The sequence below is a fragment of the Pelophylax lessonae genome (assembly GCF_965119305.1).
Source record: "Pelophylax lessonae genome assembly, chromosome: 7".
Taxonomy (NCBI): domain Eukaryota; kingdom Metazoa; phylum Chordata; class Amphibia; order Anura; family Ranidae; genus Pelophylax; species Pelophylax lessonae.
Window position 1 is genome coordinate 210,785,025 of NC_138774.1, and position 14,116 is coordinate 210,799,140.

Below are 14,116 nucleotides of genomic sequence, written 5' to 3' on the forward strand. Positions count from 1 at the left end.
CCACAAAGATTGTGTTCACTGCACCCTAAAAGGATGTTGTTCACTGCACCCCAAAAAGGATGTTGTTCACTGCACCCCACAAAGATTGTGTTCACTGCACCCCACAAAGATTGTGTTCACTGCACCCCACAAAGGATTTTGTTCACTGCACCCCAAAAAGATTGTGTTTACTGCACCCCAAAAAGGATGTTCACTGCACCCCAAAAAGGATGTTGTTCACTGCACCCCAAAAAGGATTTTGTTCACTGCACCCCAAAAAGATTGTGTTCACTGCACCCCACAAAGATTGTGTTTACTGCACCCCACAAAGGATTTTGTTCACTGCACCCCTAAAAGATTGTGTTCACTGCACCCCAAAAAGGATGTTGTTCACTGCACCCCAAAAAGGATTTTGTTCACTGCACCCCAAAAAGATTGTGTTCACTGCACCCCACAAAGATTGTGTTCACTGCACCCCACAAAGGATTTTGTTCACTGCACCCCTAATGGATTGTGTTCACTGCACCCCAAAAAGGATGTTGTTCACTGCACCCCAAAAAGGATTTTGTTCACTGTACCCCAAAAAGATTGTTTTCACTGCACCCCACAAAGATTGTGTTCACTGCACCCCACAAAGGATTTTGTTCACTGCACCCCAAAAAGATTGTGTTCACTGCACCCCAAAAAGGATGTTGTTCACTGTACCCCAAAAAGGATGTTGTTCACTGCACCCCAAAAAGGATTTTGTTCACTGCACCCCACAAAGATTGTGTTCACTGCACCCCAAAAAGGATGTTGTTCACTGCACCCCAAAAAGGATGTTCACTGCACCTCAAAAAGGATTTTGTTCACTGCACCCCAAAAAGATTGTGTTCACTGCACCCCAAAAAGATTGTGTTCACTGCACCCCAAAAAGGATTTTGTTCACTGCACCCCACAAAGATTGTGTTCACTGCACCCTAAAAGGATTTTGTTCACTGCACCCCAAAAAGATTGTGTTCACTGTACCCCCCAAAGATTGTGTTCACTGCACCCCACAAAGATTCTGTTCACTGCACCCCACAAAGATTGTGTTCACTGCACCCTAAAAGGATGTTGTTCACTGCACCCCACAAAGATTGTGTTCACTGCACCCTAAAAGGATGTTGTTCACTGCACCCCACAAAGATTGTGTTCACTGCACCCTAAAAGGATGTTGTTCACTGCACCCCAAAAATGATGTTGTTCACTGCACCCCAAAAAGATTGTGTTCACTGCACCCCACAAAGATTGTGTTCACTGCACCCCACAAAGGATTTTGTTCACTGCACCCCAAAAAGATTGTGTTCACTGCACCCCAAAAAGATTGTGTTCACTGCACCCCACAAAGGATGTTGTTCACTGCACCCCAAAAAGATTGTGTTCACTGCACCCCACAAAGATTGTGTTCACTGCACCCCACAAAGGATTTTGTTCACTGCACCCCTAAAAGATTGTGTTCACTGCACCCCAAAAAGGATGTTGTTCACTGCACCCCAAAAAGGATTTTGTTCACTGCACCCCACAAAGGGATTTGTTCACTGCACCCCTAAAAGATTGTGTTCACTGCACCCCAAAAAGGATGTTGTTCACTGCACCCCAAAAAGGATTTTGTTCACTGCACCCCACAAAGATTGGTTTCACTGCACCCCACAAAGGATTTTGTTCACTGCACCCCAAAAAGATTGTGTTCACTGCACCCCAAAAAGGAAAGGATATTGTTCACTGCACCCCAAAAAGGATGTTGTTCACTGCACCCCAAAAAGGATTTTGTTCACTGCACCCCACAAAGATTGTGTTCACTGCACCCCACAAAGGATTTTGTTCACTGCACCCCAAAAAGATTGTGTTCACTGCACCCCAAAAAGGATGTTGTTCACTGCACCCCAAAAAGATTGTGTTCACTGCACCCCACAAAGATTGTGTTCACTGCACCCCACAAAGGATTTTGTTCACTGCACCCCAAAAAGATTGTGTTCACTGCACCCCAAAAAGGATGTTGTTCACTGCACCCCAAAAAGGATTTTGTTCACTGCACCCCAAAAAGATTGTGTTCACTGCACCCCACAAAGATTGTGTTCACTGCACCCCACAAAGGATTTTGTTCACTGCACCCCAAAAAGATTGTGTTCACTGCACCCCAAAAAGGATGTTGTTCACTGCACCCCAAAAAGGATTTTGTTCACTGCACCCCAAAAAGATTGTGTTCACTGCACCCTAAAAGGATGTTGTTCACTGCACCCCACAAAGATTGTGTTCACTGCACCCTAAAAGGATGTTGTTCACTGTACCCCACAAAGATTGTGTTCACTGCACCCTAAAAAGATTGTGTTCACTGCACCCCAAAAAGATTGTGTTCACTGCAGCCCAAAAAGATTGTGTTCACTGCAGCTCACACACAGAAAAATGGATGTGGATCACTGACACCTGCCTATCTCCTATCCCACACCACACAGCAATATCGATTGTAGTTTGTAGAACACAGTTTCCCTAAAATTCAGCAGCAGCCTCTCCCTAACAGGATTGAGAAGAGATCGTAGATCGGGACTAAGTGCAGACCCCACACAGCAATATCGATTGTAGTTTGTAGAACACTCTGACCCTAAAATTCAGCAGCAGCCTCTCCCTAACAGGATTGAGAAGAGATCGTAGATCAGGATTGAGTGCAGACCCCACCCCCCACACAGCAATATCGATTGTAGTTTGTAGAAGACACTGACCCTATAATTCAGCAGACTCTATCCCTAAAATGCCTACAACTCGCCCTGCCTAAACACTCCGACCTGTCCCTCAATTCTATCCGGACACCAATTCATTTTCCCTGCCTGTCTTTCCCTAATCAGCAGCCAGCACGTATGTGTGCTCTGTCCCTGATCTAAGCAGCAGAATGAAGCCGCTGCGGCTGCCTGGAACTTATAAAGACTTGGTCACATGCTTCAGACGGCCAATCACAGCTACTGAGACATTTGCAGGCATGGCTGGGATGGCTTAAGGCACACCAGTTAAACGATTGTTGATTGGCTGTTGAAAGCCCGCCATGAAAAGAGCGCCAAAGCATGCAAAACCCGGAAATAAAACGACCGAACACGGATTTTTACCCGAACATACAGTAAAGTGTCCGTGTCCGTGTTCGGGTACAAAAAATCCAATTATTCGGTACGAACACAAATAATACAGTCCGTGTTCGCTCAACACTACTGCTGACCATATCCCTGCCTACTACCTGGACCAATGCTTTGGCTGTGCTGACAGTATCTCTGCCTGTGCTGACTATGGACAGTATTCCTGCCTGCTGCCTGGACAATCCTTTCACTGTCACTGTCTACGTTCCTGCCTGCTGCCTGGACCACTGCACTGCTAAAACCACAGGTAATCTTTTGTTTATCCTTTGCTCAGCAGAATGTATTTTGGTATGTATTATGCTATGTGTTAGGGGCCTTCAACAATGTGATAGGTTGTCAGTAATTTATGTGTGTGATTTATGTCCCTAGGACGCATGATGGTGCTCCTTGGATATTGGGCCCCTCTATATGGCTAGGCTGTGAAAAAGTCTCACACATGTGGTATCACCATACTCAGGAGGAGTAGAAGAATGTATTTTGGGGTGTCATTTTTGCTGTGTACATGCTATGTGTTAGAAATAGCTTATAAATTGACAAGTTTGTGGAAAAAAAAGAAAATAAATGTTTTTCTTCATTTTCCCAAGAATTGTGGGAAAAAAATATAACTTCAAAAAACTCACCATGTCTCTTACTAAATACCTTGGACTGTCTACTTTACAAAAAGGGGTCATTTGGGGGGTATTTGTACTGTCCTGACATTTCAGGGCCTCAAGAAAGGAGATAGGCCGTCAGTACATCTGGTGTGATCAATTTTCAGTAATTGGTACCATAGCTTCTAGACTCAATAACTTTCATACAGACTAAATAATATACACTTATTTGGGTTAATTTTACCAGAGATATGTAGCAGTATAAATTTTGGCCCAAATGTATGAAGAAAAATAAATTTTTTGCAAAATGTTATAATAGAAACTAAAAAAAAGTGTTTTTTTTTTTTTCAAAATATTTGCTATTTTTTTGCTTATATCACGAAAAAAAAAAACCCCAGTTGTGATCAAATACCACCAAAATAAAGCTCTATTTGTGTGAAAAAAATGATAAAAATTTTGTTTGGTTACAGTGTAGCATGACTGAGCAATTGTCATTCAAAGTGTGAGAGTGCTTAAAGCTGAAAATTGGTCTTTTTTTTCCCCAAAAGTCTTTATTGTAAATTAGAAAAGAATATGGAAGTATACATAAACAGGTGAACAAACCGATCAACATTCTCGATCAACATTCTCAACATGTGAACACGGATGAGTCAAAGAACATGAGCATAAATTTGCAAGTTATCTTAACATTCCATAACAATATATTGGTATGTTTAAGTAACGGTAGTTGATACACATAGTTTATGCTGAGGATATATATTAGTGATGATGTTAGTGGAGAATTATGTATGAACTCCTGTTTATACCAGAATCAGATAATAAGGGGGGGTATTGGGGGGGGGGTGTGGAGAGTTGGCAACCAGCACCAGCCCTTCCCTGTGTGTGTGTGTGTGTGTGGGGGGGGGGGGGGTTAGGGACAAGAGATGGAAAGGAAGGGAGGGGTAATGAGGGGGGGGGGCGGAATATATATGTGGTGTGAGATGTGGTTCAAGATCTGTTTGTATGGGTGTAAATAAAGGTCGGATTTTAGTATTCAATAGGTTTTTATTAGGTTTCAAGTGCAAGTCAATATCATAACAGAAGGCAATAGGTAATTGACTGTCAAAAAGTGCAACATTACAGCATGGGTAAGGGATTCGGGGACGCAGCCCCTCGGGAAACCCACAATAAAAAAACATAGCCCACACCCGCAACCCGCCACCCACCATGCCCCGCACCGAGGCGGCCCAAGGCAGGCCCAGGGCCACCCCCCCCCAGCGCCCCATAAAGGGAACACACTGCGCCAAGGCAGGGGAGAGGCGAACACCCGGGCCCCAACCCACCGCCCCACCATCGGGAACAGCGGTGCCACAGGAAGCGGTGTGCGGGAAAAGAAAAACCCCAAAGAAGTCCCCGGGGGGTTAACTCCGTCAGGTGTCCGAACCCCATAGGGAAAGAGGGAACACAAAGAAACAACTTAGGAAAGAGAAGAAAACAGAGAAAGGTGGAAAAGAAAATGAAGAGGAAAGGTAGGGGGAAGGATTGATTGGCGTCCAGGTCGGGTACGGGGGAGTGCTGTTGTCACGATTGTCCCCCCAATTGTGAGCCTGTCAGGGAACATCTGTAAATCATCTAGGTCCCACCAGATATCTGATCCAGGGATCCCATGTCTTTTCAAATAGGGGTAGCTTATCTTGGAGGATGGCCACCATGCGCTCATTCACCATAATCCATGTCAGTTTAGCTTTAAGCAACTCAAACAATATCACCGGGGACCGCCATGAACGAGCTATGGCGATCTTGGCTGCCGTGAATATAAAGGTGACCAACCTCTTCGTAAATGTAGGGGTTTGACCTATCGGCTTGCCTAACAATGCCTGCATAGGGGATTTGACCAAGCTGACACCCGTGAGCGAGTAAATAAAGTTGTATACTCGTATCCAGAACCGGCGGACCTTAGGGCAGGTCCACCAAATATGGAAGACCATGCCCGCCTGGCCACAGCCCCTAAAACATAAAGGAGATGCTCCCCGGACTGCTGCTGCCAGCCGAACCGGGACCATATACCATCTGAGAAATACTTTATAATTCGCCTCTATTAGAGAGGTATTTATCAGAGACTTACAGTTCATGAGTGCCAGCTTGTTCCACTCCGCCCTATCTAGTTCCTCACCCAGATCCGCTTCCCACCGGGTCATATAAGGCAATTTGGTGTCGTCATCGAGTAACATAGTATATATCGTGGAAATATAACCCTTCTGCTTGTCTATGTTGTTACAAAGATACTCCATGGGGGTAGAGGTAGTCAAGTCGCAGAGGCTCTTCAGGGAAGAGGCATAGTGAAGGATCTGGGTATAGCGGAAAATCTCGCTCTCTGGCAGAGAATACTTGTCCCGTAGCACAGTTTTGGAGAGAACCCCTCTGCTGTCCAGTAGGTCAGCTAGGCGGAGAAGAGCTTTGTTGGTCCACCATGTAAATGCTTGGGGACAGAGGCCCGGAGGAAACCGAGGATTACCCAATAGAGGCGCCATAGGGGCATGGGGGGACCTGAAGCCGTGACGTTTCGTCAATCTGTTCCAGACATCTAATGACAGGGACAAAGTAGGACACAAAATTGCTGGGAGTTCCTTAGGCTGTAGCCACATCAGGTGTTCAATCGGTGTATTAGGGACATGGTAGGCCTCAAGCTGCATCCAGATAGGACGGGGTTCTTTAGAGTGAAATCTAACCAAGTGGGTGAGTTGGGCAGCATGGTAGTAAGTAAGGAGGTTAGGGACCCCCAAAAGCCCCCTCAGTTTGGGTGCAAATAGGGTGCGTCTATTCACTCTGGGCTTCTTATCACCCCAAATATATTTCACAAGCGTATTCTGGAAGGTTTTTAGGTCTACCAAATTAACAGCAATTGCCAAGGTACGGAACAAGTATAGCAAACGTGGTAATATGTTCATCTTTATAGAGTGCAACCTGCCGAACCACGACGGGGGTTTAGTTGCCCATCTTGAGAGGTCCGTCGTCAAAGTTTTGTATAGGGGGGGGTAATTGCATGCATAAAGAGTGGCAATTGACGAAGTCAAATGAATGCCCAGATATGGTAAGGATCCCACCTGCCATTTGAAAGGAAAATTAGACGCGAGAGCAGTCACCGTGGAGTCATCAAGAGTAAGATTCAGCGCTCGAGATTTGGTATGGTTAACCTTCAGTCCAGAGATCGTCGTAAAGGACCCTAGCACCTTAAGCAGATTGGGAATGGAGACCAGTGGGGTCGATAGGTACATGAGAATGTCATCAGCGAAAAGGGTGCATTTATGCACCACATCACCGCAGGGAATGCCCTGAATGCCATCATGCAGCCGTAGCTTGATTGCTAAGGGTTCCAGGGCAAGGATGAATAGGAGAGGAGACAGGGGGCAGCCCTGACGCGTGTCCCTGCGGATCTCCAAATATTCCGAGGCATAGCCTTTGATTGACAACTTCGCCACTGGTTCGCTATACAAAGTTCGCAGCAACCTGATAAAGGAGGGGCCGAAGCCAAAGCGCTCAAGCGTGAGCCAAAGGTATTCCCAGGATAGCGAATCGAAGGCTTTATGGAGATCGAGAGACAGCAGCATGCCCTTCCGCCTTCCCCCCCCATCCCAGTTCGACTGAAGTGCCGAAATAATATTGATAGCTCGACGGGTCTGATCCGATGCCTGTCTAGTAGGGACGAAGCCCACCTGGTCGGGATGAATATACTGGGCTAGGAAGGAATTCAGTCGTGTGGCCAGTATTTTGGTCATGATTTTTAGGTCCAAATTTATAAGGGAAATCGGGCGATAGTTCAAGCAGTCACCATGGTCCTTCCCAGGCTTGGGGATTACATTGATGAAGGCATTATTTTCGTAGCGAGGGATAGGGGAGCCACGCCTGATCGCATTAAAGTAGGAGCAGAGGTGAGGGGCAAGGATGTCTCCATATTTTTTATAATAATGACCCGAGAAGCCATCAGGGCCTGGGGCCTTAGAGGGATTGATGTGCTTAATAGCCATCAATACTTCAGGTTCAGTAAAGTCTCTATCCATGGTGTCACTGTGGTCAGCCGATAGTCGCGGAAGGGGAAGGTCGCGAAAGAAAACATCAAACTGGGGACGCTGGAGAGGGGTTGGCGAGGAGTATAATTTAGCGTAGAAATGGTAGAATTCATTCACAATCAGTTGGGGGTCCTGGGTCCTATGGCCATTGCGAAGTCTCAGTTTTGGGAGTGCCGGGGTAAAAGGTCTGGGGTTCAATTTACGAGCCAGCAGGGTATGCGGCTTGTCTCCTAGAGTATAGTATCGGTTTTTCGACCTCCGGAGGGACTTCTCCGCGCGCGTGGTCAAGCTCAGGTTAAGCGTCAGTCTAGCAGAGTCAATTTTGTGGCGGATATCAATGTCCGGGCAACGTTTTTGTTCCCTTAGTAGGTCCCGAAGGTCCGTCTCCTGCTTAAGAATGTCCTGAGCACGTTCCCTTTTGTTCCTGGAGGCTATCTGAATGAGCTTACCTCTTATGGTAGCCTTATGGGCCGCCCATCTAACCGCCGGGGAAGTATCCTCAGTGGTATTATCCAGGAAGTATTGGGATATAGCGTTCTCCACCTCTCGGGAAAATCGACGGGTCATTAAGCAGGGAGGCGTTAAGTCTCCAGGGAACGGGCTTCGGCTTTGTCCAAAGGTCAGATACCGTCATCGCCACCGGCGAGTGATCCGACCATGGAGTCACTAAAATCTGGGACTTTAAAATAAACGGTAGGAGGGGAGACAGGGTAAGCAAATGGTCAATACGGGCATAGGTTTTATGAGCATGCGAATAGTGGGTAAAGTCTCTAGTGGTGGGGTGGTCATTGCGCCAAACGTCAACTAAGTCAAAGGAGTGCAGCAAGCGTGCCAACTTCACCCCCTGTTTGGGGACGTGCTTAAGGGACGAGCCGAGGGAGGACGACTTGTCCAAGATCTGATCCAAGGGGAGATTACTGTCACCCCCGAAGATGACATGGCCTGTTGCATGCGGTAGGATCACCTGAAGCATTTGTCGGAAGAAATCTAGTTGGCCCACGTTGGGGGCGTAATAGGAAACAAGGGTAACCTCATGTTCATTGATCCTGCCATGCACCATGACATATCTACCTTCCTTATCTCGGATCACAGTCCTGGGTGTAAACGAGACCTTTTTCGCAAAACAGATAGCGACTCCCTTCTTTTTATCGGTGCTGTTGGAGAAATAGCAGGTGGGATACTTAGGGCTAAGATATTTAGGGGATGAGGAGTGGGCAAAATGGGTCTCCTGCAACAGGAGAACATCAAAACCCTGTTTTGAGTAAAACTGAAAAGCCTTTGTGCGTTTTACCGGTGCATTGAGGCCTTGCACATTGTGTGTCAAAATTTTAAATGGGACCGGAGCTTGTCTCGTCATTGTAGCTCGACAGGTTGCACTCTTCGAAACAGACCGGGGGAGGACCCCCCTGTGGACCATAGACCCGGAGGGAAACTAGCTATTCTAGTAGGTACCGAGGGACCTGGACGCCAAGGGAAGACAAGGTTAGAAAAAGGAACGAAAAAGAGAAGGAGAGAGAAAAGAAGAGGAAGAAAGGGGCCAGGAGAAGAGACTCCCACCCCGCCCCTCCCCCCCTCAGCATCAACGAGAGGGGGGGAGGGCAGTGTTACTGCCGACAAGGTCTGAAACGAACCTAAACAAGGCTGGTTGTGGGGTCTAGCTCCCCCAAAAGTTTTGCGAGGTTGCTCACCGCATAACGCCATGAGCAAGTCCGCAACAAAACAGTGGCACGCGGGAACATCCCGGCAATTCCACTCCATGCCATTCCAGCTATACGCCGGATGCCATGAGGTAAAACTACCCCGGAGGCTAGGAACATAGTATATTAAGAAAAAACAACAGGATCATAAATACAAGCAGTAGCTGATGCATGCCCCAACACTATCAGGGCAACACAGTATGTATTCCCCATGGGGATCCAAATGTGCCATCCCAAGACCCCCTGTAGGACTTAAAGATCAAAACCTGTAACATTACACATTAAGCAGGGGGGGCAAGGACAATAAGCAAAATCAGCAATGGCCCGTCCAGTCCCCCGAGGGGGGCTACCCCCTGGCGGGAGAATGGAAGGAGGCAAAAGTTAAGTAGCATGGGTAACTGTGAGGACAACCCTCGGCGGGAGGGCGACAGAAAGGCAGCCGCCGCCCGCTACACCTGAGGTCCCCAAAAGGCAACATCGTGAAGGGCGGAGCAGCTGTATCCCGGCAGGCCCGCTCCACGGCAACCCAGCCACGCCAGGTGCCCTGGAGCGAAACCACCCCGGAGGCCCCGCCCAAAACACCAATACGCACAGACACAGACCCCAGCATCTTTAAGGGAATAGTCCAAAATCCAATTATAGCCTCAGGGGGTACAAAAAAAAATCCCTCCCCACGGTCCCCACCAGAACTGAAAAGGTACATTGGTAAACGTCCAGCAAGGGGACCAATAGAGATGGGGAAAACAACAGGGGCCCTCCCAGTCCCCCAGGGGAATTCAACCCCTATGTGGGAGAGGGAGAGGATGCCAGAACCGTATACAAAGAAAAAACAGACAAAAAAAGAAGGAAATAAAAACTCTTGTGAAACAGTCTCACGTGATTGATGATGGTACAGCTGCCGTGGCCATCCGTGCCAAAGTCCGACGAAGGGGAACACCGCCAAAAGAAAGTTATTCGCTCCCCATCTGGAAACTGAAAGGAACAAAAAGTAAACAAAGTGGGGATTCACAGTGTAGGCTTCAACACACCGGGCTTCGATGAAACCCGGTATATGTAACTGCCTGCCATAGGCATCAATGGGATAGCAAAATCAGCAGGAAAGCGCAGGGGTCCTCACGGTGGAGTATGGGCACGGGCATGTCCTCTCCGGCTCGGCTGGGACCACATCGGGGACAGTGGTCTGGTTGGCGTCGTGGGAGATGAAGAACGGGACCTCCGCGGCGGGCCATCCCTGGATATGAGACCCAGGCTCAGGAGCACGTGTTCGCCATCTTGAAAGGTGGAAAAAGAATGTGACTTTCCTTTGTATGTGAAAGAAAGGCGAAAGGGATAAGACCATCTGTACTTGATCTGCCGATTAATAAGATGTGACAACAAGGGTTTCAGTGATCTCCTCTTCTGTATGGTTGTTTGGGAGATGTCAGCAAAGATTTGGATGGGATGGCCCAACAGCATGAGATCCGATTTAAAGCGGGCCGCCGCCATCACCTGCTCTTTGACCCTATAGAAGTGCGGCTTAACAATGATATCTCTGGGCAGGCCATCCTGTCTCGGGGCTGCTAGAGCTCGGTGGAAGCGGTCCAGCTCCATGTGTAAAGGTGTGATGTCCGGAATAAGATCAGACATGAGGGTATGCACTACCGGTTCCAGATCCGTGACGGACTCAGGGAGACCCCTGATCCTAAAGTTATAGCGTCTAGACCTGTTTTCCAAGTCCTCAATCTTATCTTGGGCTTGATCCAAACGGTCCTGTAAGGAGACAATCAGTCGGTGGTTCTGATTGACCCGTTTCACAGTGCCATCCAGCTTGGACTCTATAGTATCCAGCCTATTCCCAATGTCATGTAAGTCCCCTTTGATGTCAGCTGTGATAGTGGCACAGGCCTTGGAAAGCTCCTGCTGCAGGAGAGCTGAAAATCTGGCTATCAGCACTGAGTCCCCAGAGTAGTGCTCCTGGGGCTGTGGGGGGGCCGAGGAGGAAGATGAGCCCCCCTGACTCAAGGCCATCTCAGCAATGTCTGCCATCTGTCTATCCAAGGATGAGGCTGGCGAAACTGCCCACAGGATGGAGTACAGCTTTGAGATAAGGTGTGGTTTTTGCCGGGGGTCTAAACAAAGTTCTTCAAAAGTAGTTAACTTAATTGGTTTGCTTTGTCCTCTCAGACTTAGGGTGATAAAGCTTCTTAATTGAATATAATTCCAGAATGGGATGTTCGCATAATTTGGAAGGGATTTTAGATTTTCAAAAGTTCGTAAATTTCCCTGATGAAGGAGATGAAAGATTCTGGTATTGTTATCAAAAGAGTGATGGGCAAATTGTGGGCTATTATATCCTGGTGGAAAGTCTGGATTTTGTAGTATGGGGGTCATGGGTCCGGGCGTATACGCAATCTTTTGAGTTGTGGTGATATGGTGAAAGCATTTTATGGTCTGTCTGATCAAGGGATGTTTAAAGCTGTCTGGTAGAATGTTTTTAAATGAACCCTATGGGGCACTTGCCAACGGAATAATGCTCCAAGACGACCCAATCCTTGCAACCACTTTGTGTATTCCATTCCACAATGCGCTGTAAGTGACAGGCTTGTGCATATTTTTGTAGATCTGCGACACCCAAACCACCTTTTAGTTTTGGTTTTGTGAGCTGGGTAAAATTGATTCTGGATGGCTTGCGTGCCCATATGAAGGTTCTGCATTGAGAACGGAGTTGTGTGAAAAAGGATTGTGGAAGATGGATTGGTATAGTTTGGAAGAGATATAATAGTCTAGGAAGGACATTCATTTTAAAGATTGCTGCTCTTCCAAACCAGGAAAAGTTTGCTTTGTGCTTGGTCAATGTTTTTATTAGGGGAACATAATTCTTCTCAAAAAGGGTGTTCAGTATTTTAGGGAGTTGAATTCCTAGGTATGTAATAGCGTCAGGAAAAAAATGAGGTTGAAGGATTATAAGAGGTGCATGGAAGTCAGCCTGCCCCCAGTCTGATGTACTCACCCTCCAGTCTGTCACCAACCAAGTAGACCTGTATCATGATACAAAGAACAGGGGTTTAGTTGACACACATTTGCAAACGCATGTGTAAGCTGCAGAGCCACTACACGGCACCCTGTTTTATCTGCAGTCCTAACACTTTCTAATTTAGTGTCTCCACACTGGGAGCACATGGCTGCTAATGGATGGATGGGGGAACAGGTGGGAGGGAGACAGCCCAAACCTCCCCCAAACCACCCCCCATCCATGACTGGTCTGGTGTCTCAAAATTCAAATAATTAAGTTGTAACGATGGTACAAACTGGAAAGGACCAGCTGAGAAGCATTACAATTCCATCCCCCTGGTGGATGCAGTATAAAGACAGATTGGGATTTTATATATGGGGCATGACCTGTAAAGCACAATGCCTTTCAATCCCTAATTTCCTATTTGGGACTTTGTGTGAGACAAGCAGGTCATGCTATTGGTCTCCATCCCTGTATGCGGATACGCACCTCTTATAATCCTTCAACCTCATTCTTTTCTTGATACAGGCATGGAGACACCGGGCACTACCTGCTGGGGTCTCACTTAAAGTCCCACCTAGCCTATTATGTTTGAGGAACCAGGGATGGAGACGCCTTGCCTACAGCTTGGTGCCTCATATAAAGTCCCACCGTGCGATTTTCGTGCGTTTTTGGTGGATGCAGTCTAATTTGACCTTAGTTTTTCCGTATACAGGGATGGAGACCAATAGCATGACCTGCTTGTCTCACACAAAGTCCCAAATATTAAAATAGGGATTTAAAGGCTTTGTGCTTTACAGGCCATGCCCCATATATAAAATCCCAATCTGTCTTTATACTGCATCCACCAGGGGGATGGCGGTGTAATGCTTCTCAGCTGGTCCTTTCCAGTTTGTACCATCGTTACAACTTAATTATTTGAGTTTTGAGACAACAGACCAGTCATGGATGGGGGGTGGTTTGGGGGAGGTTTGGGCTGTCTCCCTCCCACCTATTCCCCCATCCATCCATTAGAAGCCATGTGCTCCCAGTGTGGAGATACTAAATTAGAAAGTGTTAGGACTGCAGATAAAACAGGGTGCCGTGTAGTGGCTCTGCAGCTTACACATGAGTTTGCAAATGTGTGTCAACTAAACCCCTGTTCTTTGTATCATGAGACAGGTCTACTTGGTTGGTGACAGACTGGAGGGTGAGTACATCAGACTGGGGGCTGGCTGACTTCCATGCACCTCTTATAATCCTTCAACCTCATTTTTTTTCTTGATACAGGGATGGAGATGCCGGGCACTACCTGCTGGGGTCTCACTTAAAGTCCCACCTAGCCTATTGTGTTTAAGCAACCAAGGATGGAGACGCCTTGCCTACAGCTTGGTGCCTCATATAAAGTCCCACCGTGCAATTTACATGCCTTTTTGTTGGATGCAGTCTGATTTGACCTTAGTTTTTCCATATACAGGGATGGAGACCAATAGCATGACCTGCTTGTCTCACACAAAGTCCCAAATAGGAAATTAAGAATTGAAAGACATTGTGCCTTACAGGCCATGCCCCATATATAAAATCCCAGTCTGTCTTTATACTGCATCCACCAGGGGGATGGAGGTGTAATGCTTCACAGCCGGTCCTTTCCAGTTTGTACCATCGTTACAACTTAGTTATTTGAGTTTTGAGA